Source organism: Xyrauchen texanus, chromosome 38, assembly GCF_025860055.1.
Source record: "Xyrauchen texanus isolate HMW12.3.18 chromosome 38, RBS_HiC_50CHRs, whole genome shotgun sequence".
NCBI lineage: Eukaryota > Metazoa > Chordata > Actinopteri > Cypriniformes > Catostomidae > Xyrauchen > Xyrauchen texanus.
Window position 1 is genome coordinate 27,490,277 of NC_068313.1, and position 23,951 is coordinate 27,514,227.

General features: G+C 40.0%; 1 pseudogene; it reads left to right on the forward strand.

Moving 5' to 3' along the window:
• Positions 1–1,287: 1,287 nt before the first annotated feature.
• Positions 1,288–23,951, forward strand: part of LOC127631695 (relaxin receptor 2-like) — a 32,208-nt pseudogene continuing 9,544 nt past the window's right edge.

The following is a 23,951-nucleotide window of genomic DNA, read 5'->3' on the forward strand; positions in this document are numbered from 1 at the left end:
GGCCATTGTCCAAAAGTCTTTGCCTCACTGTGCGTGCAGATGCACTCATACCAACCAGCTGCCAATATTGGGCAAGCTCTACACTAGTGGTAACACGATTTTGTAGCTGACTCCTCATGAGGAGACGGTCCTGGCACTTGCTGGACACAATTTGATGTCCTGAAGCCTTCTTCACTGCAGTTGAACCTCTCTCCTTGAAGTTCTTGATGATCTTGTAAATGGTTATTTCAGATGTAATATTCTTTGCAGCAATTTCCTTGCATGTAAGGCCATTTTGATGCGAAGCGATGATGGCTGCATGTCTTTCTTTAGAGGTAACCGTTGCGAAAAAGAACACAATGATTGGAAGCACTTCTTCCCTCCTTTTATAGCAATCAGTTTGCTGTTATAATCCAATCAGAATGATGACACCTGACTAGTACTCCTTCACACTTTCCCAGGTTCTGCTGATATGATTAGTGAAATTATGTTAGCTGGACATTTTTGTGCCAGGGCCAAAAAACTGGCAATTATCTAGAACATTTTGCAATTATTTAAAATTAATCTGATCACTCTGCACGATTATCTAGAAACAATGTGAATCAACACCACAACAACTGAAGCAGAAAACTTTGCGAAACAAAATTTGTCACTGCGAATACTTTTGGCCACGGCTGTAGTATAAACACAGACACAGACAGACTAGATTAGATTAGATTAGAATAGATTAGATTAGATTAGATTAGATTAGATTAGAATAGCTCTCACAGTTGTTAACCAGGGCAAAAACAAGACTTTGCACTGAACTCTGTGTTTGCAGTGCTTAAAAAATCCTTAAAATTAGATACAGGTGCAATGTAATCAGTCCCGCTGAGGATAATGGGAATCGTAGTTCGTAAGAACAGTTAATACTCGAGTGACGGCGCTCTCTGATGGTTAACGAGGGGAGTGTTCTTAACACTTCTAAAGTAAATGTATCTTGTTTTAGAATGTATAGATATTTTAACAGGAAAACAAGATGAAAAAAAAAAATACTCATCAAGACAATTATATTTTGCAATGTGTCAAAACTGGCATGATTTAGTTAATTCAACCATTTTCCACCTGTGTGATGTGTAAATTTGGGTGATCATATGTAAATGTTTCAGGTGTTTGATATTTCAAATTTAAAAGCTAGACATTTTGGGCAGCTCAGTTATAATAAGTGGTCTTTTTGGACTAAGGAAGAAGTTTTGAGTTCTTAAAGTGAAAGTACAGTGTGTTTCCAATGTAAGGTTAACTCTTTTACCTCAAATGATCAAGGGAAAAATGTATTCCTCATTGTATGAGTCCTTTAAGAGACCTTTAATATAACAATATTTAAATATTAATCTCAATAAAAGACATTAAATGTGTGACTATCATTTTGTTGCTGTTGGACAGGTCCTTGAAAAGCAATGAGATTCGAATATTACCTGATGAGGCTTTCATCAAATACATACAACTACAGAGCCTGTAAGTATGACTAGCAATTTCTGATATGCATATATATATATACAGTATACATACACACACACACACACACACACACACACACACACACACACACACCGGCCAAAAGTTTGGAATAATGAACAGATTTTGCCCTTATGGAAAGAAATTGGTAGTTTATTCACCAAAGTTATATTCAACTGAACACAATGTATAGTCAGGACATTAATAACATGATAAATTAAATATTACAATTTGAAAAAATTTATTCAGAACTTCTAACACTATTTCAAATATTTCTCATCAAAAATTCCTCCACATGCAGCAATGACAGCTTTGCATATCCTTGGCATTCTAGCTGTCAGTTTGTCCAGATACTCAGGTGACATTTCACCCCACACTTCCTGTAGAACTTGCCATAGATGTGACTGTCTTGTCGGGCACTTCTCACGCACCTTACAGTCTAGCTGATCCCACAAATTCTCAGTGGGCTCAAGATCCATTAAACTCTTTTCCAGTTATCTGTTGTCCAATGTCTTTGCTTCTTTGCCCACTCTAACCTTTTATTTATTTTTGTTTCAAGAGGCTTTTTCTTTGCAATTCTTCCCATAAGTCCTGCACTCCTGAGTCCTCTCTTTACTGTTGTACATGAAACTGGTGTTGAGCGAGTAGAATTCAATGAAGTTGTCAGCTGAGGACATGTGAGGTGTCTGTTTCTCAAACTAGAGACTCTGATGTACTTATCCTCTTGTTCAGTTGTACATCTGGGCCTTCCACATCTTTTTCTGTCCTTGTTAGAGCCAGTTATCCTTTGTCTTTGAAGACTGCAGTGCACACCTTCAGTGTGAAATCTTCAGTTTATTTTATTTTTTTTTGACAATTTCAAGCGTTGTATATCCTTCATTCCTCAAAACAATGATTGACTGACGAGTTTCTAGAGAAAGCTGTTTCTTTTTTTGCAATTATTGACCTTAACACATGCCAGTCTATTGCATACATGTGGCAACTCAAAAACAAACATAAAGACAATGTTAAGATTCATTTAACAAATCAAATAGTTTTCAACTGTGTTTGATATAATAATAAATTTAGCACGGTTACTCAAGGATAAGGTGTTGAATATGGCTGCTGGAAATGGGGACTGTCTTGATTTGATAAAAATTCCTTTTTTCAAATAGTGATGGTGCTGTTTTTTACATCAGTAATGTCCTGACTATATGTCCTGAATTAAAGTACCAATTTCCTTCCGAAACAGCAAAATCTGTACATTATTATTCCAAACTTTTGGCAGCCGGTGTGCGCATATATATATATATATATATATACACATACATACATACATACATATACACACACAGTATGTTTATGTGTGGCCACACACGCTATAGAACTACAATGCCCATCATGCACTATTTTTCCACCCCAAAGTTTGCACAATTTTAATCCCGATTTCTCGCAATACAGGGACAGTAGAGGTGTACAAAAGCAATGCGTTACTTTATTTCAAAAGTAACTCAGATATTATGGTAGATGGCAGATATAATATGAATAATGAAGAATAACCACTGTCTTACCTAAAGCAGCAAAGTCCAACACTTGAACCTGCATCATATCTGTCATCATATGCTGTGCCCATCGACAATGTCAGAGTCACTTAAGATGTTTTTCAAAAGTCAGGATAAAATTCAGTGGGGAATGCCAGCCTAACATGTTTAGCCCCCGAGTCTCCACCTTACTGGCTGCCAGACCTTGCTTCCTTAATGAAGCCACTTCCCTGTCCACTGGCTCCGTCCTGGTCCCCTGGTCTACACCTGTCTCAGGGTCCTCCAACGGCTCCATTAACTATTTTTTGTTTTATGTGTTATGGAATGTCAGGAGGCACTCCTTAGATGGGGGCTCTGTAACACTTGGGACATTCTCCCTTGTGGCCGCTAGAGAATTTAGACATTTAGTTTGAAGTTCTGTGTTTTCCTTGTTGTGTCTCTATTCTCTGTGTTCCCCTTGATTGATCCCAGCTGTGTCTTGTTCACCTTGTTAGTTCTTGTGTATCTCTGGCCCTGTCCCAAATGGCACACTCCGGACTTGTGGACTTCCTCAGAGTCCACACTTCGGTGACGTCATGTAGTGCAGACTTATAGGGCCCCTCGCGCAAGTCCACAAGGGCGCATTGAGAAGTATTTTTGGGACAGACTCGATCGTGAAGCGTGGTTATTGTTGGACAGGAGCTGCAGGTTCGGTTCGGGGAAATATGCTGCCTATTGTTGTTGTTTTTACTATTGTGTTTCTGTGAGATGGCTTGCCATGCAGAGAAATCACATTTATGCGCTCGACGTCATAGAAGACAAGATTATTTTTCATGCATACAAATGCTGATGTTATGCACGGAGGAAAGGGTAAGCAAGTAAATATTATTGACTTTGTAGATAAACATATAACTTGTCAAAAGTCGTTAATGCATTAAGTCATTATTATTTGATTTACTGTTTAATTTTCTTTTTCTTATATACATACATACATACATACATACATATATATATATATATATATATATATATATGTGTATTTTATATTTTTTATGTGTACCTTGTTTTTTTTATGTCGTTTTTAATTTACAGGTTTAAATATCCATACTTCACTTACATATGACTCAGCAAAGCCCTGCCAGTTCTATATAATGAATCGTTATGCGATCAGCCTATTATTCAGCGCGCTATTACTATGTTTGAGACATCAACCACTGGTCGATGACCATAATGTTTGTATAAACTGTAGGTAACAACTGGTAAAATGTACACAGTCATAAAAACCATAATGATACTTACACTTAAATAGTTTCTTCTCAGCCATGTTATCAATTGTCTGTGAGCGAAAGCGCTCTTCGCACCAGTTGTCTGATTGGCCTTTCGCAAGGACTCCTGGGTACTTGAAGTGCGTGAAGCCTGGATCTATGCGGGCTTCGCGGAAGACCGCTTCAAGGGTACAAAGGGGGCGCTGCTGAGCACACTTCAGAGCGTTAAAATGCTCAATGGGACGGCCTACGGACTCGTAGACTCAGCGAGCACGCGCAATTTAAGTCCACGAGACCGAAAGTCCGCATGAAGTGCGCCATTTGGGACAGGGCATATTGCCCTCCTGTTCTCTGTCTTTGTCTGTTGTTTTCCTTTCATAGATGTAATGTTTTTTTTCCATGGTTGAGTTTTGAATTCTTTATTAAAACCTGCACATAGATCCTCCTTCTCTCGCCTCGTTCCTGTATATGTTATACAAACACTACTTTAAAAAAATTATAAAACAGAACAGTAAACATGAACAAAACTCATCCTGTTCTTATCTTGCTCAAAAATGCATAAAATAACACTTGGTTTCAACATTTGTGCACACCATCCAGTCCCCTGCAAAGCATGCTGGGAAATTAATTACCTGGCCTGTTTCATTAATGCTACAAAAATATTAATGTAGATCTTACTCAAATTAATTAAATGTACATTTTACAAATTTTATTGAATTTAACGTAATGAATTTAAGTTAAGACAAAATGTTCTAGAATTGTGTTTCTTTAAGTTAATTTGAATTCGAGTGAACAACCTGCAAAAATCTTTTTTGTTTTGTGTATATAATTAAGAGAAACGGTGTGCATTTTAAGCACTTTCTTTTTCTTCTTTTACACTATAGAACTGCAGAAGATGCTAGAACCGTAATCTACACTGTCATTAGCCCATTTAATCCCACCGAACGGCGTGAAAGGGGTCTAAAAGGAGTTGTTGATGTAGGCTGTATCTCGTTTGGAAGGCTACGTCCTCCGAAGGTCGCAGCTGTCTCGTTTCAGAAAAGCGAGTAGGACACTTTGAATGCAGCCTTGATTCACGGGAATTCGGAAGATTCATTTGGTGTATCCTTCATGGGCCTCACAACCCACAATTATTTGCTTCAACGGAAATGTCCAAAAAAAAAAAAAAAAAAAAAAGCCAATTTGCCCATAAATATGATGTTAAAATGCAAGGAATGTTAATTCCCAAGTTGAAGTACCTCAGTAGATGGGTGCAGAGTATATAATATGTATAATTATATTAATATATAATTAAAATAAAGCATTAGACTAAAAGTACACGTGTAAAATCTATTTTCTTTTCTCTTTACATCTTGATAACTCCCCTAAAATGTACCTCATACATTCCATTCTGAAGGAGCTTCTGTTCTCTTCTCACTCAAAGTGCTCGCACTTGTTAGAGTGGCCTGCTGTCATAGCAACCATGTTACGTTCTATTTACGTTTGTACTATGAAGACCGTCTTGTTTAAACGAGGACGCTCAGAACACTGCAGCTTTGAAAGGATGTGTCCTTACTAGCATGCAGTCTCTCCAACGAGACACAGCCGTTTTAGTGGTGCAAATAGTCTCTCCACACACACACACACACACACACACACACACACACACACACACACACACCCTATTCGAAACAGCACAATCCGTTATACTATTTCTGAAGTGACATTTTTTTAATTAAGTCTCGTAAGAAAGTTGTTCCATGCACAAATGCGTTTTTATGACCGAACTCAGTTTTTCCTAATTTAAAAAAAATTTACTTGTTCATTGAATTGTTGTATATAAGCAATATCACACTCGCAATCATGCTATATGGCCCTAAATCAGCACTGCTGTGATTACATCGGCTCTCACGCTGCGGCCGAATCACAGCAGTGCTGATGTAGGGCCATATCATACTTTTGCTTATGTGATATTGCTTATATATATATATGTGGCAGCGGGGGCGTGGTCAAGCGCCCGTCCGGGAGAGAGAAGCGGTAAGGGCGCTCACACCTGGGCCAAATTATGACTAACACCTGTCTCTAATTGCAGTAGAGTGAGGAGAGCGGTGAAAAGCCAGCGGCCGCAGAGCAGAGGGACTGGACCAGAACAAGCCAACCCACTGCGCTTATGTTATTGTGTGTTGCTTTTGTTATAATTATTTTTTTGAGACAGACATTAAAACCCTTACCTTTTTCCCTGGAACCTTCGTTTCCTGTCCTCCTTCCCGTGAGGGTTCTACAATATATTTATGTGTGTGTGTGTGTATATTACATAGAGTATATCACTTTTTTGTATCCTGGTTATCTGCTACTCTGTTGGTTGTATTTTTGTTGTCTTGTGCATGCATACTAATTGAGTTCCTAAGACCTCCTCAAAATGCATGCTGCAACTTTTATTTCATTGATCTTAGGGAGATGTTTTTACACGGCCACCGAGACAACAAATCTGCATAGAGGCTTGAATAATGGAGCGGTCACTTCTAATGCCCTGTTTCTATGACACAAAACGCAATTGGTTCTTGGAGCTGACATTTACCAAAACTCAACTGTTGATTAACGTTTCTTTTGAATCCGGTGAAGTTTTTATGATGAGGCCATGGTTACCTTCATTAGAGCTTGCTGCTGCTTTTTAATCTCAATATTGGCAGTTTTTTATAGCACACCATTAAAACTTGGATTCTCTTTGTTGCTGTCTGATTAATGAGCCTTTTAAAAGACTTAGCAGATCTGCACTGGATAACAAGCACTAGATTAGTTGTGTAGCCTAAAAACTAAATAACTGTTTAATTTATGTTATTTCAGGTATTGAAGTAGTATCTATAAAGAAGAAATGCTTTTGTTGGCTTGGCTGACGACGAACAGACTTCTTATATGCCTGTCTGCAAGCCATACCTTATGTTAAAGGCCTGGAAATACTAAACGATTGTGAAGAGAACCAAAAGCTGGTAAAGAAACTTCCTGACTGGGCAGCATACCAGGTCACAACATCTCGTATTGACGGCAAGGAATTTCCAAGCTCTCAAGTCTTTGTAAATTTCATGTCAACTGAAGCAGAAATTGTGTGTAATCCTATCACTTCTTTACATGCTCTTCATTCACGCGAGTCACCTCATGAGAGAAGAATCTCAAAGGAAACCAAAAGAAACAAGGCAATTGTCTTTAAAACTCAAACAACTGTAAACCATGATAAACAAACAATGGCTAAAGGTCAATTAAAAGCGCCATGCATGCTGTGTCAAAATAACAATCATCAACTTTGTAAGTGCCCAAAATTCATGGAGAAGTCTTTGAAAGACAGAAGGGCCTATGTCAAAGACAATAAACTCTGTTATGGGGGTATGAGGTCACTGTGCTAAGGAATGTCACAGTCGTTACACATGTGATGTATGCAAATAATTGCAACATCCCACATGTCTTCATGATTACAACTATAAGAATAATGGAAACAGAAAACAACCAATGTCTACGGTAAGCAATGAGCATGCACATGCGACTACGGATGCCATGTTTCTTAATATCACAAGAGAAGGTCATTCAGTCATTACATCTATGATTGTTCCTGTATGGGTGTCGTCTGTGAAAAATCCATCCAATGAACAGCTTGACTATGCTTTGTTAGACACTCAGAGTGACACTATTTTTATTGATGAAGAAATTAGTAACGCACTGCAAGTGGATACTCACCCAATAAAACTCAAACTTACCACCATGATGGGAGACAATATGATAAAAGTAAATGAGTATCTGATCTTCATGTGAGAGGGTACAATTCCTCAGTGCATTTCAATCTTCCTCCAGTATACACCAAGGAGTGTATTCCTGTCAATCGTGATCACATACCAACACAAGAAATGGCAAAGAACTTGAAGGTAATAACAGATGAAATGCCACCTCTTCTCAGTTGTGAAGTAGGTTTACTAATCGGCTACAACTATCCTAGAGTGCTAGCTCCCAGGCAATCATACTAGGTAAGGATGAGAACATTATGCTATTCTAACAGACTTAGGATGGAGTATTGTGGGCTGCTCCACACCAGGCATCAACAGCAGTTAGTCTTTGTCACAGAATAGCCATAAAGGAGATACCAGCTTTGACACCTGTGGATGCAATCCATGTACTCGAGTCAGACATTAAGGATGTCAAAGCAGATGATAAGACAATCTCTCAAGATGATATCGTGTTCCTAGACAAACTTAAAGAAGGCATAAATAAAAATGCTCAAGGACATTATGAAATGCCCCTTCCTTTTAAACAAAGGCCATACTTGCCTGACAACAGAGAGCTTGCCAAAGTCAGACTCAATAATTTGAACAAGAAGTTCTGTAGAAATGAGATATACAAGACAGACTACATTACTTGCATGAATGAGATAATTGAGAAAGGTGATGTAGAAACAGTGAATAATGATGGAACTGATGGTGAAGTGGTACATACCTTATCATGGCATCTATCATCCAAAAAATCCAGACAAGCTAGGGGTCGTATTTGATTGTTCCGTGAAATTTAAAGGCACATGTCTCAAAGAATATTTGTTAACATGAACAGACATGATAAACAATCTCACAGGTGTCCTTGTTTGGTTCACAAGGCATCCTATAGCTGTAATATGTGACATTGAAAAAATGTTCCACCAGTTCCATGTCCAAGAAAAATGACCAGGATTAACTGCGCTTCTTATGGTGAAAAAACGGAAACAAAAATTCAACTCTTCAAGATCACTGAATGAAAGTGCATCTTTTCGGTGCAATACCGTCGCCCAGATGTGCAAACTATGGACTAAGATATCTAGCCAGTGAGCATAGTCAGTCACACTCATTAGGTGCTCAATTCATCGGAAAATACTGTTATGTTGATGATGGTATGTCACAAGTGTAGAGACAGTGGGAAAGGCCATTCAGTTGGCAAAGGAAGTGCGGGAGTTGTTTGCAAAAGGTGGACATTGACTTCACAAGTTTATATCAAATGACAACACTGTTCTGCAAAGGATACCAGCATCAGAACGTGCTGTAAACTTTGAAACAAAGGAACTTACCTTCAATAACTTGCCACTCGAGAGATTTGGGAATTCATTGGAACATACAATGTTGATGGCTTCAAATTCCATATCCCACTAAAGGGTCAACCTACAACACATCGGGGCATATTGTCAACTGTTGCCTCATATGATCCTTTGTAGCTCAATATGTTCTCAATGGTTAGAGGATCATGCAAGAAATGTGTCGCTAAGGTACAGGCTGGTATGATTCAATTTCCCCGGCACTTAGCCCACAGTGGGAGAGATGGCAGAACGACTTTGTCAATCTGGAGAAGGTGAACATACCACGATGTTATGTACCTGCTGAATTCGGTAAGATTGTAAAAACAGAAATACATAATTTCTCTGATGCAAGTACCTGTGGTTATGTTCAGTGTTCTTATCCAAGTATGATCAATGAGATAGATGAGATTCATTGTACTTTACTCATTGGCAAAGCCTGTGTTACTCCATCAAAAATTACTACAATACCGAGATTAAAGTGGACAGCAGCCGTGGTATTGTCACGAATGTAAGGCAATGAAGGCAGACGAAGGTTGAGGATCCAAATGCAGCTTACTTTGTTCACAAAAACACAAAGGGAAAACCCTCAGTGGGGAAATAAACATAATTAGAGAACTCGGGCAGGAAACACAGACCAGGGTAACAGCATTCACAAACATTCAACGACAGACAAGGACTGAACCAAAAACCAGGATATAAATACAAAAACATGGGACAAAGGGGCCAATGAACAAACAGAACACAAACTAGATGACAAGGTGATTAACAGAAACCAAAGGCAAATTAACAAGGGCAGGTGAAAACAATGACAGGGAACACGAACGCTAACAAGGAAACTATGGAGTTAAACAAGGGACAAAAGTGAAAACTAAGGAGTGCAAAAGTGACAAAAATGGCAAACAAAAGGGCAACAGTGAAACAAGACAAGGTATACATAACAGAGCCCCCCTCAAAGGATCGGATTCCAGATGATCCTAAAGAAAAAAAAAAACAAGGACAAAAACTCACAAAAAACAAAATGAGGGCACCAGGGGCAGACAGGCAGACCAGGGGGGCACAAGAGCAAGAGGGCAGTCCAAGGGGCACAGAGGGCAGGCAGGAAGTCCAAGGGGGCAACGAGTGGCAGACAGGCAGTCCAAGGAGGCCGAGAGGACAGGCAAGCAGTCTATGGGGGCACAAAGGGACAGGTTTAGGGGGCCAGGGAGGTATCGACCGGGCAGGGACAGGTTTAGATGGCCCAGGAGCTGGCCATAAGGCAAGGGCCGGCTCAGGGGGCCTAGGAGGAGGCCACAGGATAGAGGCCGGTTTTGGTGGCCTGGGAGATGGCTGTGAGCCAAGGGCCGGTTCAGGAGGTCTGGGAGCTGGCCTCAGGGCAAGGACAGGTTCAGGAGGCTTGGGGCCTGGCCGCAGGGCAAGGACAGGTGCAGGAGGTCTGGGAGCTGACCTCAGGGCAAGGACAGGTGCAGGAGGCCTGGGAGCTGACCTCAGGGCAAGGACAGGTGCAGGAGGCCTGGGAGCTGACCTCAGGGCAAGGACAGGTGCAGGAGGCCTGGGAGCTGACCTCAGGGCAAGGACAGGTGCAGGAGGCCTGGGAGTCCTGGGTGGTGGCCGCAGGATAGGGGCTCGGGTGGCGGAGCCGTAGGAGGCTCGGGTGGCGGAGCCGTAGGAGGCTGAGCCGTAGGAGGCTCGGGAGGCGGAGCCGTGGGAGGCTCGGGAGGCAGAGCCGTGGGAGGCTCGGGAGGCAGAGCCGTGGGAGGCTCGGGAGGCAGAGCCGTGGGAGGCTCGGGAGGCAGAGCCGTGGGAGGCAGAGCCGTGGGAGGCAGAGCCGTGGGAGGCAGAGCCGTGGGAGGCAGAGCCGTGGGAGGCAGAGCCGTGGGAGGCAGAGCCGTGGGAGGCAGAGCCCTGGAAGGCTCGAGAGGCCCGAGCCCTGGTAGGCTCGAGAAGCTTGAGGGGCGGAGTCCTAGAAGACTCGAGACTTGGGAGGCAGAGCCCTGGATGGCTCGGGAGGAGGAGCCCTGGAAGACTCGAGAGACTTGAGACGGAGCCCTGGGAGGCTCGGGAGGAGGAATCCTGGAAAGCTCGGAAGGCGGGGCACTGGGAAGCTCAGAAGGCGGGGCTCAGGGACGGTCGAGGCTACTGGCGCTGGCTCAGGGACGGTCGAGGCGACTGGCGCTGGCTCAGGGACGGTCGAGGGACGGTCGAGGCGCTGGCTGGGTTACCGTGGTATGCGCCGGCTTGGGTTCGCTGGGCGCTGAGGGCAGAGCCAAGAGGGGTTTAGGGGACGGGGCTGCGGCAGGCGGAGGCTGGAGAGCCGAGACCTTTCCCCTTCTCCTCTTCCTCCGGGCTGATGCGACTGGCGAAGCTGGGACGCTGTTCCTGGTCAGCATGGGCGCAGGCTCGCAGACCGGGGCAGGCGTGGGCGCAGGCTCGCTCACCGGGGCAGGCGTGGGCGCAGGCTCGCTCACCGGGGCAGGCGTGGGCGCAGGCTCGCTCACCGGGGCAGGCGTGGGCGCAGGCTCGCACACCGGGGCAGGCGTGGGCGCAGGCTCGCAGACCGGGGCAGGCGTAACAGGGAGAGCCTGGGACGGCTGAAGAGTCTCCACAGTAGGTGGGGAGGTAGGGTCCTTCCCAGCATGGCCCACAGTGAACAGGGAGCCGCACAACAATAAGGTCAACGCCAGGAAGTCGCGGAGAGTCCAGCCGCGTGATGCCAGCGGCAGCCGCTCCTTCAGCCAGCCACTCAGGTTTTCCCTGAAGAAGACCACAAGGGAGGTGTCCGGGAAGTCCGCAACAGCCGCAAGACCAAGGAAGTCGCAGACGTGGGCCTCAATCGGACGGTCCTCTTGCCTCAGGCAGAGCAGGTGGTATCTGGCATGTAAGACCGCTGGATCCATGGTGTTCTGTTGTTCTGTCACTAATGTAAGGCAATGAAGGCAGACGAAGGTTGAGGATCCAAATGCAGCTTACTTTGTTCACAAAAACACAAAGGAAAACCCTCAGTGGGGAAATAAACATAAATAGAGAACTCGGGCAGGGAACACCGACCAGGGTAACAGCATTCACAAACATTCAATGACAGACAAGGACTGAACCAAAAACCAGGATATAAATACAAAAACATGGGACAAAGGGGCCAATGAACAAACAGAACACAAACTAGATGACAAGGTGATTAACAGAAACCAAAGGCAAATTAACAAGGGCAGGTGAAAACAATGACAGGGAACACGAACGCTAACAAGGAGACTATGGAGTTAAACAAGGGACAAAAGTGAAAACTAAGGAGTGCAAAAGTGACAAAAATGGCAAACAAAAGGGCAACAGTGAAACAAGACAAGGTATACATAACAGGTATCAGTCAGAATGAACAGTATGCTCAGAAAAGAGCTTGACCTCACCAATGTCAATTAATGTTTCTGGACAGACTCAAAAGTGGTCTTTGGATACATAAATAATGATGCCTGCATTTTTCATACATTTGTTGCCAATAGAGTCCAAAAAGTATGCCAAAGCACAGCACCCAAACAATGGCTGTACGTCACTCACAACAGATGAGAACCCAGCAGACCATGCTTCAAGAGGAAGAATAATAAAGGAGTTGCTCTCATCTAACTGGTTCTCTGGTGCCTCATTCTTGTGGAAGAAAGAAATAGTGACCTCAAATGTTGTACCAGAACTCTGAGTAGAAGATCCAGAAGTAAAACAAATTCAGACGTTTCTAACAGGAACCACAGAAAGTAAAGATCTTGTAGACCATTTGTTTAAGTTCTAGTTGTGGTCTAATGCTGTCAAAGCCATTGCACGCCTTTTGAGATGGATTAAGAAAGATAAAACTAATTCACCGGCTTCTGTAAGTGAACAAGAGGATGCAAAATGCTTGATTCTAAAGGGAGTGCAGAAACAAGTATATCAGAAAGAAATAGATGTCCTGAGTCAAGGAAAACAACTTCCAGGTTATAATAAACTTCATCACCTGGATGCCTTCATAGATACGGATGGTATGATCAAGGTGGGAGGAAGATTAAGCCACTCATCATGCGCTCACTCGTTCAAGCACCCACTGATCCTTCCTAAAGATCATCATGTAACAAAGTTGATAATTGCACACTATCACGAACGCGTAAAGCATCAAGGAAAGGGTTTCACAGTTAATGAAATTTGATCTTGAGGCTATTGGATACCTGGAATAAACAGAGCTATCACATCTTACATTTTTAACTGTGTAACTTGTAGAAGGCTGAGAAAATCTGTTGAGGGGCAGAGGATGAGTGATCTCCCTACAGAATGTGTAGACCTTTGTACATTGCGGTATAAATTGCTTTTGTCCTTTCATGACAAAATAAGGAAGAAAACAGCACAAATGGTATGGTCTGCTTCTAACTTGCTTTTTGTTCAAGAGCCATTCGTATAGAAATGTTAGAAGATATGTCCACAGATGCGGTTATCAACAGTCTATGGTTCTTTATTGCAATTCGTGGCACATTTCGGCAGATCAGGTGTGTCCAATCTACCAATATCATAGGCGCAAAGAATGAACTGAACTCAGCATTACAGGAACTTGACCCAGAAAGACTCACTGCTTTCTTGCAGATAAACAGTGATAAACAGGCAGATAAACAGTGAGGTCACTTGTTATGAATCCCCCTCATTCCAGGCAGGCTCAATGATGCTTCACTACGCACTTTGTTTTATGAAGCCATGGCAATATTTAATAGTCGCCCCCTTACAGTAGAACCGCTCACACCTAATCATCTGATTACCATGAAAGCCTCCACAGCCAAGAAAGTTCATAAGAGAAGACATATATGGGAAAAAGAGATGGAGAAGGGTGCAGTACCTTACTGACAATTTTTGGAGTAGATGGAAAAAAAAGAGTAAAGAGCACAGCACCCAAACAATGGAATCACAACATGCTAGACAATGCTGGCATGCTACAAAAAGGAATTTTCAAATTGGTGACGTGGTCATAGATGCAGATTAGACACGACCAAGAAATGAGTGAAGACTGAAGGATCATAGACACTGTAACTAGCCCAGATGCAGAGCCGGATTATCCATAAGGGCACTTGGGCCAGTGGCCAGGGGCACCAACCATTCACAACCACTAGGGGGCACCACATGACACAAGCTTTAAAAATATTTTTCGTAAATTGTTATATTATTAACTTGAAATTCTTGAAAGACCATACATAACTTGTTTATGAACACTAATTTAACAATAATAATAATAATAATAATAAATTATAAATAAATGAAGATTACATGACCACTATCACTCCCCCTCCCCAATCTGTCAGAGTTGAGTTGGTCCACAACAAGTACAGCGCAAATGTGTCATTTTTTAACGGCTACAGAAAATGAATCAAAATCCAAAATGGACAGACGGCAATTGAGTGGTTTAGCAAAAAGAAGATTAAAGAAAGAGAAGGACGCTAGGCGTTTAGCTACAATAAAACATGTTCCAGGGATCGACAATTTTTTTGTTAGATCACTAGTTTTTGGGAGAACACTGGAATTGCAGACACCAGCAGCACTAAGTCTGACACGCTGGCGCTGCTAGCGGGGAGATGCAGCAGCTGCTAATGTTAGTCAGGGCGTCGGCGATGACCGCCAGGCGAATGAGGATATTCTCCTTGTCCTTGGGGGAGACAGGAGCGAGGAAGACTTCGGGTGAGGAAGAGGACATTAATGAAGGTAAATATTAGGGGTGGGACGGTACATGTAAGTTATTCGTATTGAACCGAAACGGTACGGGCGTCACGTCTCGGTGCACGAATTTACACGGAGAATACACGGTATAAAAATAAATAAAACTAAATAGCGATACATATCGCTCTATTTCGCATAATGAACAGTCTGATCAAGAATGCAATGCTGGAGTGTGTGTGTGTTTGTGTGTGCGCGCGCGTGATCGAACTGTGTGTGTGTGAGAGAGACACTGATCTATTATAGAATGTCATTATATAGATCAGTGGAGAGAGAGAGCGAGAGAGAGAGGCGCGGGCGCGATCGAACTGTGTGTGTGCGTGTGAGAGAGAGAGAGAGCCGTGGTCGCGATCGAACTGTGTGTGTGTGTGTGTGTGTGTGTGTGTGTGTGTGTGACGTGAGAGAGAGAGAGCCGTGGTCACGATCGAACTGTGTGTGTGTGTGTGTGTGTGTGTGTGTGTGTGTGTGTGTGTGTGTGTGTGTGTGTGTGTGTGACGTGAGAGAGAGAGAGCCGTGGGCGCGATCAAACATAAAAACATACTCCGTCATTTTGTTCATACAGGACATCATTCAAACTGCAAAGTGTTTACTTATATTCGTGTACACTCGCAATAAAACACAACAAAGTGCTTTTGTCACACTCTAAACTCTTGTCAAACTGTAACCTACAACTGTCACCCAACAAAACACACACACACACACAAATCTGTTTATTTTTAAGTTACACATTCTACATTGATTAAAAATCAAATGTGTTTTAATGGTAGTATTAATAAATTGAGACATTTGAATATAGTGCTCACTGCTCATTTGCCTACATGTATGTAGTTGGACAAGTTAGGAAATTACATTTGAGAAATCACCTTGATTATGTCTTGTGTGATTGGGGGGCCTTTTGAGGTATAGTGCCCAGGGGCACCACACTGTCTTGATACGGCCCTGCCCAGATGGACTAGTAAGAAAAGCCACAATAGCACTTGGTGACAAAAAACTGAACAAGAAAGGAGAATGGCTAAACAAGGTCTCAATAGTAGAGAGACCAGCTCAGAAGTTGGTCTTATTATTGGAAGCAGAGTGAACAAATCTTTTAAAGGACTTTACTTTGCTTTACAGACACAAGTGTTATTGTAAGGGAAAATTACTCATGTTTGAAAAGCATTTATAATTTGGTGGGAGTGTAACAGACCTGATTGTAATTAATCTTATAATTTGTTTTTGTATACATTTTTTTTTATTTTTCTAAGTTTAATTATGTATAAGGTTTGCGCTACTTCTGTTGCTAAGGAGGGACTCTTATGTTGACGGGTCTTACAGTCTCCGTAGCTATACTGGTTAAAGCTGCGTACACACTGCCAGCGACTTTGTCGCTACAAGTCGCCAGTGGCTGGCGGTGACGTCGCTAGTGGGTGTTCACACTACTGGTTGCCTAGTAACGTTTATAAATGACATTCACGGATGTCATTCCATTGCTGTTGACAGCGAATCTCTTTTCTTGCCACTAAAAACAAACATTTTGGAGGGAAAAGACTAAATATAAATGGAATCAGTACATAAAATGCTTTATATCAAAGATGAATGAGAAACAAGGCGTGCTGTTTGCCATAGCGGCTGTTTATCTCCGGCGAAAATGCAAATGCCGGTCTTTCTGGGTCCATAAAATCCCCGCGATCTCAGATACACCTTTCCACGCAGTATTTTTCTTAAAAATGTCCTTGTACGTGGGAAGAGACATATCATAGAGCACTGGGAAATGTCTAACAGCAAGAATTAGCCTTTCATCCGTCTTGATAGAGAGAGAGAGAGAGAAGGGACACGTGAGCTCTCCCGTCGTCTCTCCTATTGGCTGTCGCTTCCGTTAGTCGCTCCAAAGTTGAACTTTTCTCAACTTTGTCGCGTCGCTGGACACGCCCACATCTAGCGCCAACGGTCGCGACAGCTCGTGTCGCCGGAAGTCGCTGTGCTCGCATTGAAAATGAATGGTATTGAGTCGCTGTTGCGCGCGATGTCGCTGGCAGTGTGTACGCACCTTAAGGCAGTAATATACTGGAGAACGAGCACGTTTGTATGGATCATCTGAGTTTTACGTATATAAAGTTCACTAATTTGTTAAACAATCCCTCCAAAAAAGACATAAGTCTATATATTTGTCTACTGTTAGTTGTAACGAGTGTTTTGTGTAATTCGCTGTGTATGTTGATAATAATGCAATGGAGAGAGAGAGTTTGGCCAACATTAGGACGGGGTCCACTACACTGTGAAACATCCACTTGTTGCCCAAATTGCAGATTTATTTTTTACCTCCCACAGATTTCTCCAGGATAATTGCATTGGCACAGTTTCCATTCAGGCGTTTAGTGGTCTATAAAAGCTGCAAAAGCTGTAAGTGTGTTTATTTTGCACAATACAAACTAACAACAGATGGAGACTCGTGTCGGAAATAACTAAAGTAGCGATGCCTACTTAACTACATTTTAGCATGACAGTCGCTCAGCTAGCTATTTTCACAATAGTGTACCTTTTCAAGCTACATTTTCCAACAAGTAGTGGTGTCATGTCACAAAATGTTATATTTGCCACCTCTCTTTCATGAGGAGCTGGAAAATCCAAACAATTTAAGTGAATTGGTTCTTTCGGAAAGTAACGATTTAGTTAGATTTAGATTTTGTAAACTCCAGTTCATTTTAGTAAGTCAGTTTGTTTGGACTGTTCAAGTTCAAGTAAATGAAGTACTTAATATTAATGATTCACTAATTCAATTGATCTTTAATGGGACTTTGCCTTCATTTTTTTTTTTTTTTTTTGGTGCTATCACTACTTTTGACTCAAATAAGTTGTTTTCAAGTTTTATTAGTTTATATTTAGTGTAAATGCATATGTTACATTTTATGTTATGACACTAGTTGTTAAATATCACACAAATTAAATCTAAAGGGTATATTTAAAAAAACAAATCGTTAAATAGCTTTAATGTTGGCAGATTTGTTTGAACAACTTGTAGTGCAACTAAATATACTATTTTAAAGAGCAGCTGATAGAGCAGCTTGACTGTAGTTTAACACATTGAAGTTATGAATAACTTGTAGCTTAAGAAGATACAGTTTCAAAGTAGCTTCCCCAAAACTACACCCCCCTTCAATAAAGTACTGGTAAGGATTTACAGTTCAGACAGTTTTCCAACTTTTTTTTTCTTTTTCAGTTGTTTCATGTGCAGAAGGGAAGTGGCGATAGGGAAAGATAAAGACAATAATTGCTTCATCTTGTGTTGTAGATCATTGAGCCAAAATTGCATTTCTCTGCTTCCTCCTGGAGTGTTCAGTGACCTTCATAAACTCAAGTGGTTGTGAGTACAACTAACAACACAAGAACAACAAGCAGTAAATGGGTAGTTGACATAAAAATAATATAAATGCACCTACTGCTCAAATGCTTCTCATATAGACATAAATAAAGCACTAAAATTCATTCAAAGGCAAATAATTTAGATGCTTACTTAAAATCTATAAAATAATGTTTCTGCATTTCTAAAGCTGTAGTTGGCCCATTTTTACCAAGTTAAGATAATCAGGTTACGAAGACTAATTTTGCATTTGTATCTTAAACGAAAATCACAGTACATATTGAAAATAATTGTATATATTTGTAATGTGTTGGTACATTAAAAGTTTTTGCATTTAAAATTGTACAGCATCATATCTACTCAAACCAGATGATTTCAAAGGGAAATATGGAAAAGCAGCTAAATGTATCAGTCCATTAGTTTGGCTGGGTGGGTGGTTGTTGCAATTGTTTTTCAGGTTTTAATTATTCTTGTTTAATCATTATTAGAATTTTGGATGACAATCATATAGCAACAATCACAGCAAACACATTGACTGGCCTGAGTTCCCTCTTTTTCCTGTAAGTGTCTCTATTTATACAATTTTCTTTATTAAGTGATGCACTGGTTCATTTCCTGGTTTTGTTAAATAAATGCCATAATTTGCATGTGAAGTTATATTTCCATCCATGTCTCTTCACATAAGCTTAAAAAATATTGATGTTGCTTTTTGAATTATTTAAAACACTTAAGTTTAAAATGCATTAGACAAGGTGTGTGCTAACAGGTAATGATGTTTGTTGGACTGTGACTCACGCCTAATGGTCTGTAGGTCAATGGTGAATACCTCATTGGAGCAGCTCCCCTCTGCCAGACTCTGTGCCCATATGCCCTTACTCAGCTGGCTGTAAGTATCCAGTTCTCTTTTACTCCGTGTATCTGTCCTGACTCAGGTCTTTGCATGATCCTGTACTTGACAAAAACATTTTGAGTTTAACAGAGATTGACAGAGGAAAAACATTTTGTCTACTTAAACAGACCTATTAAGAGAACTAGACAAACAAATACATACTATTATGTCTTTCATAAGTACATGGAACACAGCATGTTTATGAATAAAGGACATCAAGGATGTAAGCAAGCATTCAAGATTTGGAGGACAGTAAAATTCTGAAAAATAATTAATTAGGGTAAAATCTAAAATTAAGTTATTGAAAACCTTGTTACTTTCAGTTTATATAAATATTTGCAGGATCTAGTTCTTAAAACCTTGGATGAAATATAAAATAAAATATACTTTTTAAAGTGATTTTAAGTAAATTAATGACTGAAATATTGTTTTAAAATGTATTGTTATGAAAAAAGCTGATGTACCAGTAAACAGTCATTTCAAATATTTTTTTAATTGTTTCCACCCTTTCATTAAAACTTTCTTTAAAGCCATTTTTTTAAAATTTTATTTTAAGTTCTTTGCTTATTTACATTCCCACCTTCAGAGCTTTATTCATTCAAAATCGCAGCCTGATCTCGTGAACATTACGTAAACATGGCAAAATGTAAAAAAATGAAATTACGTGCCTTATTACACTTTGGCTGCAGTTTCCAAGTGAAATGTCCAGCGGCGGGCACCAAAAGCAAGTGAAATGGTGTTGTAAAAAGACATAGTTTTAAAGAGAATATTAGATAGAGGTTTTAATGAGTAAAACTTCCTTTCCAAACCTAAAACTTAAACCTAAACCTGACCAATAGTATACTAAAAGATAAACGAGAGGTGAACAAAACAGATATCCTTATCTTAAACCAACACTAACTGTCAATCTGAAACCTAAACATTTCAAACCCGATTATATGGTACACAGTTGTAATTCCATGTGTTTTATATTGTCATTAGAGAAACAAAGTCACATTTACAAGTCACGTTTAAAACCATTGATGTTCATTTACTATAAAACGGACTTGAAAGCATAAAGAATAAACGAAAAATGGCTTAAAATGAACAAAGAATAAAAATAGATATTAAAGGAGAAACATTGAAAGGAAATAACGCTGTGCAGTTACATTGCACAGTGCTTAGTCAGAGAATACACAGCTAATAGAGACAGATAATTACAGATTGACTCACTAATGATACTAATGACTTATCTAATGAAAACATCCCTTATCTTGCATAATTTAAAGAAAAGTAAAGAAAATGTGAACATTATTAAGTTTTGTCAAAGACCCATAGTGCATTTTTACCACTTTTAGGACTTTCTTGGGACATGCACTTCAAAAATTCTGCCAGATTTAAATGCTGTGCAATTGAAATCTTGGGTTAATTCTTGTTATCGTCTATGTGTAGTACAGGAATAGTATGTGCTCAGTTAGTAATGCATTCTACTTCTTAATATCCTGTATATATGTAATAAGTACAGGTCAATATGCTATTAATGTGTTTATGTTTCACTGATTAAGGGAAATTTGTCTGCTCAGTAATTTTATGTATTATGAATGTTCCTCGTCAACACGCTTTCTGACATGCTCTATTAAAGGGACTTCAATGGGAACCATGTTAAGACACTGGGCTTGTCCACTTTACTCACTTGTGAGCATCTTACTGTACTGTGAGTATTAACAAAATACAGTGTTCTTTAAGAGCTGGAGAAGTCTGTCTGTCTATCTAATATACAAATTAATGAGTATAAATCAAAACAAAAGCAATTGCTATTACAATTATGATTAGTTATTAAAATGCATCTGAATTTGTTTCTTTTATTATTATTATCATTGAACTCATTTTCCACAGATCTATTTCCATAGCACATGCTGTTACTCAGCTTGTAAAAAAAGCCAACAATTTTAGACTCAGAGGAGACAAGGTGATCCCAAAAATTATTTGGACACTCAAGTCACTCTTTAAAATGTCAGAATGTCATTGCACTCAATAACAAAATATCGATTCAAGTGGCATCTGCAAACAAATAATGCTACCTAACCTTTTTTGCAATCAACTTTTCTGTCTTATTTTTGCAGTGACATTTAATCAACTGGTCTGAATGTGATTATAGTGGATGTAGAGTATGAAGCCAGTTATCCTTACATTCACAATATGTAGTTCATAACATGTATTATGGACATGTTCCACTAAAGTTTCACAACCAGAAAGAGTATAGCAAATATTTTTCATAACAGCAGATTTTATTGTTGTTGTTTTTATTTTTAAACCTACAGAAACAGATATATTTTTATGAAATATTTTTCTTTTAAAGTGGCTTAAGGGTCCAAATACTTATTTGGACTACTGCATCTGCCCTGAAGTACCCCTTGTTTTCTCTCTCTTCCCCTGAAAGTTGGGTGCTGTGGACCCTAGTTTTATTTCAAACCCTAGCTGATGATGACCAGTTTTGACAACGGAAACAATCACAGAGCTGTTGTTGATAGAGTTCCAAATTACAAAGCGCCATTAAGGGTTTTTGTCTCCTCTTCTGTCTCCTGCTGTTCTCTAGATCACTGAGAGCAAATCTCATCAAGAGTTTGCCGGAGAACACCTTCCAATCCCTGCGCATGCTGGGAAATCTGTGAGTGTAACATTGCTGTGGATGAGTGTATGCATGGAAAAGAAACAAAAAGGGACTGTAATATTTGACAGATCCTCATCACTTTTTGCAGGGACCTGTCCAGTAATTTGATAAAGGAGCTGCCAATCAGTATATTCTGGGATTTGCCTTCGTTGCAAATTCTGTGAGTATTTGCTGCCAGTTAAACTACTTTTTTAGAACTATTTGGAATATAAAACTTCAATGCATATACAAATTTTTTTTACAGATGTGATACACACACACACACACACACACACACACACACACACACACACACTCACACACACACTACCATTCAAATGTTTAGTGTTACTTACTCATTCTTTCTTTCCTTCCTTCTTTCTTAATTTATCTATTTATTCATTCACATTTTTTAATAATAGTAAAGTCATGAAAACTATGGAATACAAATGGAACTATGAGAATTATGTTATATAGAATTATATAGAATCCAAAATAAGTCAAATCTATGTTTATATTTTAGCATCTTCAAAGTGGCCACACTTTGCCTAGATTTTGCACCTTTAAATGTCTTATTGTGTTTGTTCACGTTTGTAGGAATCTGTCCCAAAACCCACTGTATCAAATCCACCCAGGCCAATTTGACCAACTAATTCAGCTCCAGTCACTGTAAGTAATAACTTTACCTTTGAGTGTTCTTAGGAGAATTTCAACAAAAACCATTTCAATCCAATATGCGGTAGTGATCACACAAAAATGTTTGTCTTCAGATGTCACTCTCAGAAACAGACAGAGCATGAGTCTAACTTATAAGTTGAATTAGTGTTTGTGTCATGTTTCAAGCAGGAGAGCAGATTGTCAATAAAAATTTAATAAAAAATAAAACAAAACAAAGAGCAGACTAGGATGTGTACCAGAATTGGAAATTCCAGTTTTTACTGGGGCTCAGAACTTGTAGACAGAAACTAAACCAAGACAGTGGATTAACCAAAGGCTCTTGATAAAAGAGAATGAATACTAAAACTCTATTTTGGCAGTGGCCTGGTCCTAAACATCCAGACACGCATGTTCCAGCCCATGGATAACCTCTCCTACATGTAGATATCTGATTCTACTTTTGTTTTGTTTAAATAAATGATTAGTGTCACAGAAATTACAAAATTCCCCTTTAAGTCATAAATCTGGCATGTAGCTTGATTTAACACATGAAATAACTTATAATAATAAAAATATATTATTAATTTAAAATGAATATGCATTTTCTCTCAGATATTTCAAGAAGTTCCAATACTGCTCTTACGCCCCACGTGTGCGAAAGTGTAAACCGAACTCTGATGGGCTCTCGTCTCTTGAGGATCTGTTGGCTAATGTAGTCCTTTGCATATCTGTGTAGGTCATGGCTTTCATCACCTGCTTTGGGAACCTGTTTGTCATCAGGATGCGGACAGTCCTGCGGGCTGAGAACAACCTGCATGCTCTCTGCATCAAGGTTTTGTGCTGTGAGTACCAGAGTAATACATTTGACCTGTGCCGCCCACATTGGTTGAAACTCATTGTGTAAGCTGTTGTACATTGTGGTTGTTTTTCTATTCCTGTTCCTTTCCTTTATTGCAGGTCAACACTATACTGATATTCAAACATTCTGGTTGTGTTTTTTTTTAAACCCCAAACTCTAAGCATTAAACTGCACTTTATTACATTCAATGAAACGTATTTTCGAAAATTTCCACCTTACTCAAAAAAAAAAAAAAACTCTTTGGCTGAACTTCACTCAGTCATGGATAGCAGTTCCAGATGTTTGAAATGAGTTTCCTTAAATTGAAAATACCATGGGATCTCAATTTAAACACTTCAAGTGGAAGGAACCTTATTGAATTGAGAAAACCCAACTAAATTAGATATGATACATTAACTCTTGAAAATGAATCTCTTTCTGTCATTATGTTGGTATGCTAAAAGCACCATGCTATGATTAACACACCAATTGCTCAATGATTAAATCAGTATAGAGCATTCTCAACATGTACATGGCCTTAAAATAAGCCCAAAGCTCCACTAGTCACCATAATTGTAACCCCTAAAACTCCAACATAA